This window comes from Scyliorhinus torazame, chromosome 17, assembly GCF_047496885.1.
Source record: "Scyliorhinus torazame isolate Kashiwa2021f chromosome 17, sScyTor2.1, whole genome shotgun sequence".
In the NCBI taxonomy this organism is placed as follows: domain Eukaryota; kingdom Metazoa; phylum Chordata; class Chondrichthyes; order Carcharhiniformes; family Scyliorhinidae; genus Scyliorhinus; species Scyliorhinus torazame.
This window is the reverse complement of record NC_092723.1, coordinates 24,625,289-24,640,479: the sequence shown is the minus strand read 5'-3', so window position 1 is coordinate 24,640,479 and position 15,191 is coordinate 24,625,289. Positions and strand designations below refer to the sequence as shown.

General features: G+C 45.1%; 1 protein-coding gene and 1 long non-coding RNA gene across 8 annotated transcripts in view; one reads left to right on the top strand and one right to left on the bottom strand.

The window, feature by feature from the left end:
- The window catches only part of LOC140393790 (uncharacterized), a 275,755-nt gene that overhangs the window by 19,492 nt on the left and 241,072 nt on the right, over nucleotides 1–15,191 (bottom strand). The gene's annotated exons all lie outside the window — the stretch shown is intronic.
- mdfi (MyoD family inhibitor) overlaps nucleotides 1–15,191 on the top strand; it is a 132,181-nt gene that overhangs the window by 35,732 nt on the left and 81,258 nt on the right. For 2 of the 7 annotated variants that reach the window (XM_072480222.1, XM_072480219.1), the window contains exon 2: nucleotides 2,040–2,225. The exons of the other annotated variants lie outside the window; for them this stretch is intronic. The gene's annotated coding sequence lies outside the window, so the exon portion shown is untranslated. The remainder of the gene's footprint in view (nucleotides 1–2,039; nucleotides 2,226–15,191) is intronic. 7 annotated transcript variants of the gene reach the window in all.

Below are 15,191 nucleotides of genomic sequence, written 5' to 3'. Positions count from 1 at the left end.
TCTCTGAAACTGTTTTGCACTGAAAGCAGTGACTGTAACTTTGCTATTTGTTGCCTACATTTGGCGTGAGCTACTGTACTCTATCTTTGTTCCATTGTGGAAATATGTAGCGCTCGTAAAGCTGTCTTTAAATTTGCGCGCTGTTTCTTTCACTATTCTACCTGCTGTTCCGTCTCTTGTAGCAAATTTGCGCGCTGTGTATCTTGGTAGGCCTTATCGTACTGGGTCTGAAAGCTGCTAAGGTGAACTATACAAGATTGGTGTGCCCGTTTGACATCAGCCATCTCTTTATCTTTAGCTACCAACTGTTCCCGGAGTTGCTCATTAATTTTCTCACATTCACTAAAGTTTCCCTCATTCTTCTCCTCTTTCTCAACTAGCTGTCTGCGGAGCGTCCACACGACCTCCTCTATGCCTCGCAATTGTGCCAAACAGGACACGATTGCCATCGGCTTACGGACTTTCACTGCATTCTTTTTAAGGACCTTGGTTAGGTTGTCCCACCAAGTTTGTCCTATGCTTCCTGGACCTGACTCTTCATTTGACCAAAACTCAGACAAAAGGGGCCATCCTTTCCCCTTCAAATACTTTCTCAATTCCTCTTCCCATATGGGGCACTGCTCTGCTCTACTGGTCGCTGCGACCTCGGGTTCCTGCGGGTTCATTAGGCGTCCATTGCCTTTGCTGCCATTGCTTCTATTATCTCTTTTCCTACCATTAATTTGGGACAGGGGGAATAAGGCAGCGGTTCGAACAGCGGGTATGGCCTTGGCAATTTTCCGGTTCACAATACTCCCGATAGTTTTACGCAACAAAATTTAACGAGTTTACCTTATATCCCTGTTAGTACGCATGCAAGTTAATACACATTTCCGAATCTTGGAGATTTGATCGATACGGGCCTTACACTTGTGGTTTCTTTCACTTTTCTCAGTTGGGTTTCTAATGCAAAGTTTTGTGGATTGTCTCGGAGTGACAAAATCACTTCTAAGTCGAGTCTCGTCAGATGTCGCCAATAATGTTGCCAATTCGCACCGGAGACGCCAATAATGTTGCTCAGACGCACCAGTACCTCCATGATAAATGCTTTACCACCAGAAACCACTCTTGGATCTCTTCAAAGAGGACTCACCGCGGCAGAATTCAACAATGGGCGTTAACAAATTAACCAATAGTTCTTCGAAAAATACCCAAAGTCTATGGCCCTTGGCTGCCCAATAATTACAGTCACCAGGTTTGCAAATTTAAACACAATTACTTTTTATTTATAACAAGAACTATGAAGAAATATGCAGCAAATACAACTGGTTAACTATTATCTAATTCCTCATCCACCAGTTAACTTGCCCTCACTCTCTGCACCCACACACACAAGACAGAGAAACACCAAGGAGAAGAGAGGGGTGAAAATAAATGTAAAAGATAAGGGGCTGGATTCTCCGTCGGCATGATCCTCCATTTCACCAGCAGTGCACTCACACCCGTGGATTTCCCGACGGCGTGGGGATGCCCACAATGGGAAACCACATTGGCTGGCTTGCGGGTCGGAGGATCCCGCTGCCGGCAGGGATGCGCCGCACCAGAAAATGGGTGCGGCGGGATGAAGAACTCTGCCCAAGAGCCTTTGTTTCACATCGTTGTTTCCAGCACCCTGTCCTTCAAACCAGGCTTTAGGGTTGAGGTTTCTGCTTTCCGGTTTGCAATGGTTTTCACTGTTGATTCATTCAGGTCTCCGCAGTTTCAGAAATACAGCAGCTCGCAGCATTTCTGGAGAAAACATGAGGGCAAGAGAGCAGGTAATTTTCTCCATGTGTCCAGGTCTCAACTCTGCTTTCCTTAAGTCTCTGGAAATCACCCCGTTCAGGCAGGATCCAATCACCACCTGTTACCTTTTGGCCATTTAATTGGTTACCAGTCAACCAACCGAATAAAGTCTCACCCCATCTGTTGGGTGCCGAAATGTCCGAGTTCTCCTGTTTGAAAAACCAGCACCATATACTGTATTGCAATTTCTGAATTCCTCATTCTTTTTCTTCAAGAGCCATGGCCATTAAGCTTCAATGGATCAAAATGATAACAGCAAAATAAAGAAGGGGAAATAACGGGATCATCATGAAGGTCCCTTACAACTCCAATACCACAAGAAATCATCAGGATATTGAATCTTTAGACACGTTGCGAAACAGACCAGGAACTGGACCAATTGGGATCCACTTCTGTCCAAAGTAAGAGACAAAATACTTATAGGATGGGTAAATGAGACAGTCTGCAAGGAAATGCCATTCTTTATCCATAGGAATGAATTGAGTTGTCAGGATGGCATCATACTCCTGTACAAAACAGAGAGCTGCGCCTAACTGAATTACACAAAGCCCATCCTGGCACCTCTCAGATGCTTGCCTGGAGTTACATGTGATCGCCTGGTATTGATGCTGATATCGAGAAGCGAGACAAGCACTGTCAACAAAGCGCAATGTTTTTCCCCATGACTGATGCACACTCTAAATGGATAGACAATTTTGAGGTGAAGTCACCCACATCGCATGCTACCATCGAATGATTACACCAATGCTTTTCAACTCCAGGATTACCTGAAGTCCTGGTATCAGACAATGGAACCATATTCACAAGTGCTGAGTTCCAAAACATCACTGCTCTCAATGGTATTAAACGCACCTTACTGCACCTTACCCCCCAGGATTAAACTGACCAGCCGAAAGACCCAACCAAATGTTCAAATCTGGCCGAAAGCAACTTTCAGGAGGAACCTTGGAGTCGAAAATCTCATGATTCCTCCTGGGCTATCGTACCACTCCACATGCAACAACGGGAGTTCCACCAGCAGAATCGCTAATGAGCCATCATCTCAGAATGAGACTGAGGTTCATGTTTCCAGATTTGCCAGGGATGGTAGAAGTCAGCCAAAGCAAGCCATGATTCACATAGTGCAGCACATTCATTTATGGGAAATGAACATAAGAACATAAGAACTAGGAGCAGGAGTAGGCCACCTGGCCACTCGAGCCTGCTCCGCCATTCAATGAGATCATGGCTGATCTTTTGTGGACTCAGCTCCACTTTCCGGCCCGAACACCATAACCCTTAATCCCTTTATTCTTCAAAAAACTATCTATCTTTATCTTAAAAACATTTAATGAAGGAGCCTCGACTGCTTCACTGGGCAAGGAATTCCATAGATTCACAACCCTTTGGGTGAAGAAGTTTCTCCTTAACTCAGTCCTAAATCTACTCCCCCTTATTTTGAGGCTATGCCCCCTTGTTCTGCTTTCACCCGCCAGTGGAAACAACCTGCTCACACCTATCCTGTATATTCCCTTCATAATCTTATATGTTTCGATAAGATCCCCCCTCATCCGTCTAAATTCCAACGAGTACAGTCCCAGTCTACTCAACCTCTCCTCGTAATCCAACCCCTTCAGCTCTGGGATTAACCTAGTTAATCTCCTCTGCACATCCTCCAGTGCCAGTACGTCCTTTCTCAAGTAAGGAGACCACAACTGAACACAATACTCCAGGTGTGGCCTCATTAACACCTTATACAATTGCAGCAGAACCTCCCTAGTGTTAAACTCCATCCCTCTAGCAATGAAGGACAAAATTCCATTTGCCTTCTTAATCACCTGTTGCACCTGTAACCAACTTTTTGCGACTCATGCACTAGCACACCCAGGTCTCTCTGCACAGCAGCATATGTTTTAATATTTTATCATTTAAATAATAATCCCTTTTGCTGTTATTCCTACCAAAATGGATAACCTCACATTTGTCAACATTGTATTCCATCTGCCAGACCCTAGCCCATTCACTTAGCCTATCCTAATCCCTCTGCAGACTTCCAGTATCCTCTGCACTTTTTGCTTTACCACTTATCTTAGTGCCGTCTGCAAACTTGGACACATTGCCCTTGGTCCCCAACTCCAAATCATCTATGTAAATTGTGAACAGTTGTGGGCCCAACACTGATCCCGGAGGGACACCACTAGCTACTGATTCTCAACCAGAGAAACACCCATTAATCCCCACGCTTTGCTTTCTATTAATTAACCAATCCTCTATCCATGCTACTACTTTCCCCTTAATGCCATGCATCTTTATCTTATGCAGCAACCTTTTGTGTGGCACCTTGTCAAAGGCTTTCTGGAAATCCAGATATACCACATCCATTGGCTCCCCGTTATCTACCGCACTGTTAATGTCCTCAAAATATTCCACCAAATTAGTTAGGCATGACCTGCCCTTTATGAACCCATGCTGCGTCTGCCCAATGGGACAATTTCCATCCAGATGCCTCGCTATTTCTTCCTTGATGAAGGCAAGATTCCAGCATCTTCCCTACTACCGAAGTTAAGCTCACTGGCCTATAATTACCCGCTTTCTGCCTACCTCCTTTTTTAAACAGTGGTGTCACGTTTGCTAATTTCCAATCCGCCGGGACCACCCCAGAGTCTAGTGAATTTTGGTAAATTATCACTGGTGCATTTGCAATTTCCCTAGCCATATCTTTTAGCACTCTGAGATGCATTCCATCAGGTCCAGGAGACTTGTCTACCTTTAGCCCCATTAGCTTGCCCATCACTACCTCCTTGGTGATAACAATCCTCTCAAGGTCCTCGCCTGTCATAGCCTCATTTCCATCAGTCACTGGCATGTTATTTGTGTCTTCCACTGTGAAGCCCGACCCAAAAAACCTGTTCAGTTCCTCAGCCATTTCCTCATTTCCCATTATTAAATCTCCCCTCTCATCCTCTAAAGGACCAATATTTACCTTAGCCACTCTTTTTTGTTTTATGTATTTGTAGAAACTTTTACTATCTGTTTTTATATTCTGAGCAAGTTTACTCTCATAATCTATCTTACTCTTCTTTATAGCTTTTTTAGTAGCTTTCTGTTGCCCCCTAAAGATTTCCCAGTCCTCTAGTCTCCCACTGATCTTTGCTACTTTGTATGTTTTTTCCTTCAATTTGATACTCTCCCTTATTTCCTTAGATATCCACGGTTGATTTTCCCTCTTTTTACCATCCTTCCTTTTTGTTGGTATAAACCCTTGCTGAGCACTGTGAAAAATCGCTTGGAAGATTCTCCACTGTTCCTCAACTGTTTCACCATAAAGTCTTTGCTTCCAGTCTACCTTAGCTAGTTCTTCTCTCATCCCATTGTAATCTCCTTTGTTTAAGCACAAAACACTAGTGCTTGATTTTACCTTCTCACCCTCCATCTGTATTTTAAATTCCACCATATTGTGATCGCTCCTTCCGAGAGGATCCCTAACTATGAGATCCTGAATCAATCCTGCCTCATTACATATGAAGCTGAATACATGGGAAACTTTGGTTGCGAGTCAAGTTGGATACCCAGGTTTATTATCTCTAAGACCATACCAAGTGGACGTGGAGGGACAGATCGTTTATAAACATGTAAGGAATAGAGAAATGGTGTAGCAGTCAGTGTTACCATCAAGAATCATTTTTGAACCTGTAACCCCCAAGTTACTGATCAACCTCTTATTGACATAACTGATGTCTCTGTGAAAGCATATAGTGATGAATTGCCTGTTCCAGAAGAGGTACCTGTTATTGCAGTTTCTGTTAATGTCAATCCTGTGGAAACACCTCCAACAACAAAATTACACTGCTCTACAAGGAACAGAAAAACACTTTTTAAAAATGTACTTGAATTGGACAATTATAAATAATGTTTAGTTAATATTTAGGACTGAGTGAAATAGTTCTTGAAGATTGTAGAATGGAGGTAAAGGGAGAGGGATGTGGTGATTGTCCCTTTTAGGGCAACAGAGCAGAGTAAGTATCATGTGGTCTGTGTGACCAAGGTTGTGAAATCATTCCATTGTAAGTGAGGCTTCTAGCCAGAGGCATTTTGGGAGATATCTACAGCCGCCATGCAGCTGCTGTACAATTATTATTAATAAATATGTTTGTTTTCATGAATGAAGTCTGTGAAAGTGCATCTTTACAGTGTTCAATGTCACTATTTACCACCTTCAGCTGGGCTCCTATTATATTGTAATTAGTGGCAAAAGAAAATCCTCATCACAAAGCTTGTGTTGAGTGAAGGGTGTTTATTTCCTTGCACCGTGAGTGTGTATGTTGGTTTGGTTTGGTTTTGCTCCTTGTTAGGACACTGTTGTAAACCTTTGTCTGTTCTGTGTTGGCTTGCTGCCTGCCTTCAGTCTTCTTGCTAGATGCTGCACCACGGAGATTTCTAATTAAACTACAGATTTTGAACAAACTGAAACACCCCTCTTCTCATGGACAAGGTCCCTCTTTGGGTTCTGCGACAGAACCTGTGCTGTCGATTTGATGGACTTGGCAAGTAGCCAGTTGGTGAATGTAGAATTCTCAGCCATCTAATATTGTTGCCTAGTGTTGGTGGAGCTTTTCAGAAACTTCTGGAAAGGACCATTTTGCCAGTGCTGAAAAGGATTTAGCCAGATTGCAACTGGAAGGCTCTCTCTCTCTCCCTCTCTCTCTGCTCTCTATGTCAGGCAATATTAGAAGCTGCCAGACAAACCTGTGAAGGCTCTCTTGTTTAAAAGGCACAGCAAACAGAGCTGTGTAAGAGATCTCTGGAATGGGAAAGTACAAGCCATTTTTCCACAGGCCTAAAATGATCTAACCCTCTGTCTGAGGGGCTGGGAAGAGCTCAAATTGAAGCTTAAACTGAGAGCATTCTTTATTATACAGCCGGTGTTTCTGTACAGACATCAGACAAACAAGAGGTCTGCAAACTTTAAGATTGAAAGCCCAGTAATATCTCAGGGAGGCAGCGGCTCCACCTGGAGGTAGAGGGCCAGAATTGCATTGGCCTGGAATTCTTGTCTAAAACGACATCCGGTGGTCAAAGGATGGAACCAGAATCTCTTGAATAAATCGATTCCACAGAGGCCACAACCGTTGCAGCGAAGAGTAACCTTGAACCTTTCCCCTGAATCCTCATTTTTTGCTATCTTCTCCAACCTTTACCATGTGTCTAAGTGGAGGATGGGATGGAGTTTGGGGATTAGGTAGACCATTATTATTTCTTTACATATTCATCTTTTCCACTTATTATCAAGAAACAATTTGTTAACATTTTACTTATGAATGTGGCGTCTGTAACTCATTGGAGCAGTCAGGGGTTGAAGATCTCAGGAAAACATAAATTATTGGTTAATTCACTTATGTTGGGACTTTGGGGTCTGTGTGTCTGGAACTGACCCGCGCACTCGCCCGGGGTGTCGTAACATCCATGACACCACAACAACTATTGGTGCTCAGTAAATCACTTGCGGGAGAATAACATTGAATCTAAAGGTCAGAACCAGGGGCGGAATTTTCCGAACCCCCGCCGGGTCGAAGAATCGCCGGGGGCTGGCGTGAATCCCGTCCCCGCCAGTTGCCGAATTCTCCGGCACCAGATATTCGGCGGGGGCGGGAACCGCGCCGCGCCGGTTGGCGGCCCCCCCCCCGGCGATTCTCCGGCCCGAATGGGCCGAAGTCCCGCTGCTGGAATGCCTGTCCCGCCAGCGTGGATTAAACCACCTCTCTTACCGGCGGGACAAGGCGGCGCAGGCGGGCTCCGCTGTCCTGGGGGGGGGGAGCGAGGGGTGATCTGGTCCCGGGGAGTGCCCCCACGGTGGCCTGGCCCGCGATCGGGGCCCACCGATCCGTGGGTGGGCCTGTGCCGTGGGGGCACTCTTTTCCTTCCGCCTTCGCCGCGGTCTCCACCATGGCGGAGGCGGAAGAGACCCCCTCCACTGCACATGCGCGGGGATGCCGTGAGCGGCCGCTGACGCTCCCGCGCATGTGCCGCCCGGCAAAGTTATTTCCGTGCCAGCTGGCGGGGCACCAAAGGCCTTTCCCGCCAGCTGGCGGGGCGGAAATCAGTCCGGCGCGGTCCCAGCCCCTCAAGGTTAGGGCTCGGCCGCTCAAGATGTGGAGGATTCCGCACCTTTGGGGCGGCGCGATGCCGGACTGATTTGCGCCGTTTTTGGCGCCAGTCGGCGGACATCGCGCCGATTGCGGAGAATTCCGCCCCAGATCATTGATCCTATCCTGTCCATATTGACATTTATGTTTTACACACGCCTCCCCCTCCCCCCAACCAACCAATTTCATCTTAGCCGATCAACATTATCTCTCTTTGGTGTTTATATAACTTCTGTTTAAATGTATCTACCCCATTAGTCTCCTGTGGTAACGAGTTCCACTCTCTAGGTAGATAGGTTTCTCCTGAATTCACCTTTGAATTTATTCGTGTCCACCTTACATGTATGCTCCTAATTCTGAAAAGGCAAGTTGCTTGCTCCATGGTTACATTGAGGGTTCACCGGTGGAACACTTGTGGACCAGTACTGACCAGCTTCACATTTCCTCTTCCCATCCACGTTAAAGTCCCATGTGTGTGTTTTCTCTGCCTAAGCCCTAACCAAAGGGTCTAGACATGGTAACAAGACACCCCCAATATCTGCAACTACTTGTTGGGTGATCAGATTGCCTCCCCTTCCCAATGTTGTTTCAGGACCTGCAAACAGCTGTATTAGAGGAGACACATGTTATTCACTGGCCGGAAGTGGCAGCAAATGTTCTTCGTGCAGAATATTCAAGGATAAGCAGCGTGGGAGGTTGCTTCGAAAACGTTGTCATCAACATTTCTGATCACTTCTTCGCCCTCCCACAATCGCCCCACAATAGCCAACTCCTGCATGTATTATTTATCTGCAATTGAGGTCCACAGGCAGTAGTGGGTGTTCTCTGGTATTGACCGGTTATCCAATTATAGTGGTCATTTCACAATCAGCCAATGACCACATTTCCTTTCAGGAGCAACAAGAAAGTGGGAAAGTGCTGGAACTCCGGCAGATCCCGGCAGATCAGGGGCACAACATCAATTATAATACCAGACCTGCTGTCCAGGAACAGCCATGGGAACATATTGTAAAGAAAGCCTCCTTATGCCTATGTGTACTCATTCAAAGAGAATTAATTTCACTCTTCTGGTCTTTCCCCATGCGCCTGCAAATATTTCCTCGTCAAATATTCACCCAATTCCCTTTTGAAAATTATTAATGAATCTGCTTCCATTACACTTTCAGACGATGCTTTTCAGATGATAATAATATGCTATGTAAAATAATTTGAAGAGAGAGCTTTATTCTTGTTAGTGCTGTACCTCTCCTGGGAGTGTTTGATGGGAACAGTGTAGAGGGAGCTTTACTCTGTATCTAACCCCATGTTGTACCTGCCCTGGGAGTGTTTGATGGGGGCAGTGTAGGAGGAGCTTTACTCTGTATCTAACCCCGCGCTGTACCTGTCCTGGGAGTGTTTGATGGGGACAGTGTAGAGGGAGCTTTACTCTGTATCTAACCTTGTGCTGTACTTGCTCTGGGAGTGTTTGATGGGGACAGTGTAGAGGGAGCTTTACTCTGTATCTAACCTCATGCTGTACCTGCTCTGGGAGTGTTTGATGTGGACAGTGTAGAGGGAGCTTTACTCTGTATCTAACCTTGTGCTGTATCTGCTCTGGGAGTGTTTGATGGGGACAGTGTAGAGGGAGCTTTACTCTGTATCTAACCTCGTGCTGTATCTGCTCTGGGAGTGTTTGATGGGGACAGTGTAGAGGGAGCTTTACTCTGTATCTAACTCCGTGCTGTACCTGTCCTGGGAATGTTCGATGGACAGTGTAGAGGGAGCTTTACTCGGTATCTAACTTCATGCTGTACCTGCTGTGGGCGTGTTTGATGGGGACAGTGTAGAGGGAGCTTTACTCTGTATCTAACCTCGTGCTGTATCTGCTCTGGGAGTGTTTGATGGGGACAGTGTAGAGAGAGCTTTACTCTGTATCTAGCTCCGTGCTGTACCTGTCCTGGGAGTGTTTGTTATGAACGGTGTAGAGGGAGCTTTACTCTGTATCTATCCCATGCTGTATCTGTCCTGGGAGTGTTTGATGGGGACGGGATTGAAGGAGACTTACTCTGTACCTAACCTCGTGATGTACTTGTCCTGGGAGTATTTTATTGGGTCTGAAAATAAATGTAATTGGATCAGTTTTCTGGAATTTTCTATTCCTAGGAAGTGAAGAGGTGTGAAGGGAGAGGGGGAGGATGCAGCACACCATTCTTAGAATTTCAAGAAAACAAAAGGGGAGAAGACAGAAGATTTACCAATAAAATTGAAAGAGTAAAGTTTGCCAGAGGGAGATATTGTGAGAGCGAAGGTTTACGGAGTTGACGTGAGAATGCTACATACTACAAGCATGATCTTGTCTGGGGGAGTGTATGAGAGCGCTGCTGCAATTAGGGACCAAATGTTTTAACCTTCATAATGTTTTACTTTTCATGATTTAATTTCATAACTTCAAATTGGATAATTAAATATATTAACTGGAATAACATCCTTTCCACCTATATTGGCTCCATGTGGTTACTCTAACTTTTTAGATGTCTCCTTTGTACATTTACCATCTTTTCTTCAGTGAGTTAGGGGCTTCAGGCCTTCATTCCTATTCCCTCAGGAACTGCAGTCATAGGTGCTACAGCTGAACTCTTCAGCCACTCACGCAATGTGCATGGGTGTAGTCTGATCCAATGTGATCTGACACAAACAGAAACCCGTCACCAGTTTAAAAAGTCAGTCTGCAGAGGAACCCACACTTAGAGTGATGGCTGGGCTTATGACTGTGTACACACCCTGACAGAGTCAAAGCCTGTTTTATCTCAGCCTGGGGTGCTTTAGTACTGTCTGGTCTTTAAAACCCTCTGTGCATTGAAAATAACTTGAGTTTAAGCAGCTAAAACCACTGCATTACTGGCACACAGAGCTCTTGCAAGGCTCTTCCAGTTTCTCCAGCCGCGATTACCCCATTGGTTGCACCATGTCTTGCCAAGGGCTATCTGAAGCCAGGGGGGAATAAACCTAACCCCACAAGGAGAGATCTACCTATTCAATTACAGGTCAATCAAGAGTCAAGGACTTTGCCTGGTCCAGGTATTGGTGTTTCCACAGACGGCAACTTCGACTCCCTTTTTCTATCATTTTTGGTGCCCAAATAAACCTGCATAGCTCCAAGAAGGGTGCTAACTACTAGCTGATCAAAAACAACCAATAAATGTGGGCTTGAGCTGTCATGACCCTCGAGCCTTATCCGCCATTCCAAAACATCATGGCTAATCTTCAGCTCCTCTGCCGCCTAATCCCCCTATCTCTGAGACCAAAAATCTGTTTATCTCAGCCTTAAATATATTCAACAATGGAGCATCCGCCACCCTCTAGGGTAATGAATTATAAGATTAATTTCTGAGTGAAGAAATTCTGAGTAAAGGCGTAGTGCTTAGCACTGCTGCCTCACAGCGCCAGGAACCCGGGTTCAATTCCGGCCTTGGGCCATTGTCTGTGTGGAGTTTGTGCTTTCTCTCCGTGTCTGCATGGATTTCCTCCTGCTGCTCCGGTTTCCTCCCACAGTGCAAAGAAGTGCAGGCGTTAGGTGGATTGGCCATGCTAAATTGCCCCTTAGTGTTCAAAGGTGTGTACATTAGGTGGGGTTACGGCGACAGGGTGGGGGAGTGAGCTTGGTAGGGTGCTGTTTCAGAGGGTTGGTGCAGACTCAATGGGCCAAGTGGCCTTCTGCCCTGGAGGTATTCTATGAATTTCTCCTAATCTCATCCTAAATCATCAGCCCCTTATCCTGAAATGTTGTCCCTGTTTTCTAGATTCCTCAACTAGGGGAAACAAAAGGGCAGCACGGTGGCACAGTGGTTAGCATTGCTGCCTACGGCGCTGAGGACCCGGACTCGAATCCCGGCCCTGGGTCACTGTCTGTGTGGAGTTTGCACGTTCTCCCCGTGTTTGCGTGGGTTTCACCCCCACAACCCAAAAGATGTGCAGGGTAGGTGGATTGGCCGCGCTAAATTGCCCCTTAATTGGAAAAAATAATTGGGTTCTCTAAATTTATTTAAAAAAACTAGGGGAAACAACCTCACTACCCTTGCAAGTCCCTCAATGAGAACACTTCCCATTCTTATCAACTGTAGAAAATTTAGGCCCAATAATTTACTCAACTGATCATTATCGAGCAACCCTGTAGGAATCAATCTGAAGAATTTTCACTGTGCTGATTCCACAATGAATATCCTTCCTTAAAAATGGAGACCAAAACAGTGCATGGTATTCCAGGTGTGATCGCGCCAAAACTCTGTACAATTGTAGAAAGACTTCTTTAATCTTGCAATCCAATCCATCTCAGCAAAGGCCAACATGCATTTGACTTCCTACTTGTTTGCTGCTCTTCAATACTGTACTAATTCTCTGTGCTTCTTGTAAGAGTACATCCAAGTCCCTCTGAACATCAAGACTTACAATTTTCACACCCATTAAAATAGTCTGCTTCTCTCTTCTTACAACTATAGTGAATAACCTCGCACTTCCCCACATTATACTCCATTGCCACCTTGTTGCATCTTGTTAAAGCAACACCGATATGTGGGGGGGTACTGACACCATCCCCTTTAGCACAAACACACAAAAAGTCCCACTGAATGACAGTTCCACCATTTGCAAATGTAGAGTTTTCAGCTGTAATTTCAATAAGACCACATCTGTTCAAAGCCAGGGACGGTCCTGTAGAAAGGGAAAGAAAAGAAAATCACATTTTGGTTGGAATAGTTTTTTTAATTGTTTTACCAGAAACCTTTTCTTTGCTGCTTGGAAGTTGGAATAAATCAGCCTCCCAGCGGTATCGCCTGACTGACATTTGTTTTTGGGGTGAGCAAGGAAAGCAGCTGGAAGACCAGAGAATACAGTTCAAGATCTTGAACCCAGGTTCAGAGCCAAGTGTTATGGGCCAGGGTTTAGAGAATCCCATGGTGTATCATGGAGTTCACCTGACCCACAACCTTTAATAGATTGTGGTATGGGAGCACATGGCCCACTCTATACAGGTGTGGTACAGCAGAAATGGAAAAGTATTTTTTAAAGCAAAACAATGTTAATTCTATGAACTCAAGTTCACCTTTTTAAAACATACAGTGAACATCTTAGCAACCATCAATTCAAATACAACCCCCAAAGAATACAACACTAAGTAATCCTTGATAACTTCCCAAACAACATCCAGAAGACAAAAGAAACACCTTTTAACAGAAGCACATTAGGTTTACATTCACTACTGAGAACATTTATAATTCTGAATTCACCAAATGATCAAGAGATAGTCTTTTAATGGCAGAGAGATCAACAGTACACCTGCTCTGTCTGGCTTCAGCTCCAACACTGAAAACGAAACTAAAACACACCCTGCAGCAAATAGCCTAAAACGAAAGTAAAACACTGACAGGCAGCTCAGCTCCACCCACACTCTGACATCACTAATAAACACCCATTTCTTAAAGGTAAATTTCTTAAACAACCATTTCTTAAAGGTACTCTCACATGACACCAGTGAAGCCACAGGTCTGTCCGGGGTCACAGGTGATGTGAACCTACCAATGATCACAGGCCTTGGGACAGATCCACTGCTCAATATCGAGAATCTGACAGCTTGGCTCTTGTGATGTCAGCATGTGACAGTGTGCATCGGAATTGGGGCACGGTTTGTTATTCTATGATTAAGGGATTGAACTAGCAATCTAGAGGCCATTAATTCACGTCATGTTGTGAATTCGAGTTCCACGAATTGGTAGTTTGAGAGCTGGTTCTTGAAAAAACTGAGCATGAAAGTCACCTGATTGCTGTAAAAAAAACCTCCTTCACGAGTGAGAAGAACCAGCCACATAATCACCATCTCCTTCAACCCTATCCACCCACCATATCCCTCAACTTCCTCACCATCACCCCTAACCCTTTCCACCCACCATATTCCTCACCATCACCCCCAACCCTATCCACCCACCATATCTTTCAACCCGACTCCTCACTCACCTCCTTCAATTCTGGACATTCACAATCTCCCCATTTCCCTATATCCTTTTTCTCTCTCCTGAAACACATCTAATTATTGTTTGACTGTAATCGTATTGTCCACCTAAGTGTATTTCCCTAATAACTTGTTCCATGATTCAAAGTGCCCCTGGTTGAAAGAGTTCCCGTTCTATTCTTACTCCCAGTTTTATTTCCACCTTTTACCATTCTGAAGATTTTCCTGTCCCTTGGATGTTTTCCCAGTCGCTAATTACTTCCCTTCAGAGATGAGCTAAATTAGACAGAGGCAAACGTTGTACATGGCCAATCAGGGGTCAAACAACCTTTCCCAATTCTATCCTTTCTGATCTCCTCAAACATTTTGAGTTTTAGTTGTATTTATATTCTTGTGGTAAAATAGTTCAGGTTAGACTCTGCATCTGTTTACTGGGCTCTGCTGTGTGATTCTCCAATCAATGGGCTTGTAACCAGCGGCAGCCTGTGTATTTACACCTGGAGACTAGATTCAGACAGCTTCAGGCTCAGACTCATGCTTGAGGTTAAATGACTCATTGCTCACATACAATCTTCCCATTTACATTGGTTTATTTGCGCTTTTGTCACAATTCCACAAATGTCAGTCCTCTGAGTGTTGGACCAGAAAACAGATAAATAACGAGAACACAAATATCAAGCTGTTTGTGTTACCTCAGTCTGCTGAACCTTCTCACAGCACAAAAAAAAGTTCAGCGTCTGCAAAAAGTTGAGGTGAAACATATAATCACATAGAATGAAGTAAAAGCTACAGCACAGAAACAGGCCATTCGGCACAACTAGTCAATGTTGGTGTTTATATTGCACATGAGCCACCTCCCACCCTAATTCTTACCACCCCCCCCCCCCCCCCCCCCACTTATCCTTCGAATCCCGCCCTACCACATATCTCACTATTCCCATCCTGCCCCCAGAACTCTCCATAAGCCATGTAGACCTGATTTAACTGAATCGGTCCCTCCCAGTTCCAAGTTACCTCCCCCCTGGAGGTGTAAATCTCGAATTGTCTTCTGGCACAGTCTGTCGGTGCTGCCACCTTTCAATAGATAATCCAGCCTTTCGTTCTTTTGTGTTTCAGCACAATCAACAAGGCCCTGATATGGGCGGTGCAATAGCACAGTGGTTAGCACGGTTGCTTCACAGTGCCAGTGATCGATTCCCGGCTTGGATCACTGTCTGCGCGTTCTCCCCGTGTCTGCGTAGGTTTCCTCCGGGTGCTCCAGTTTC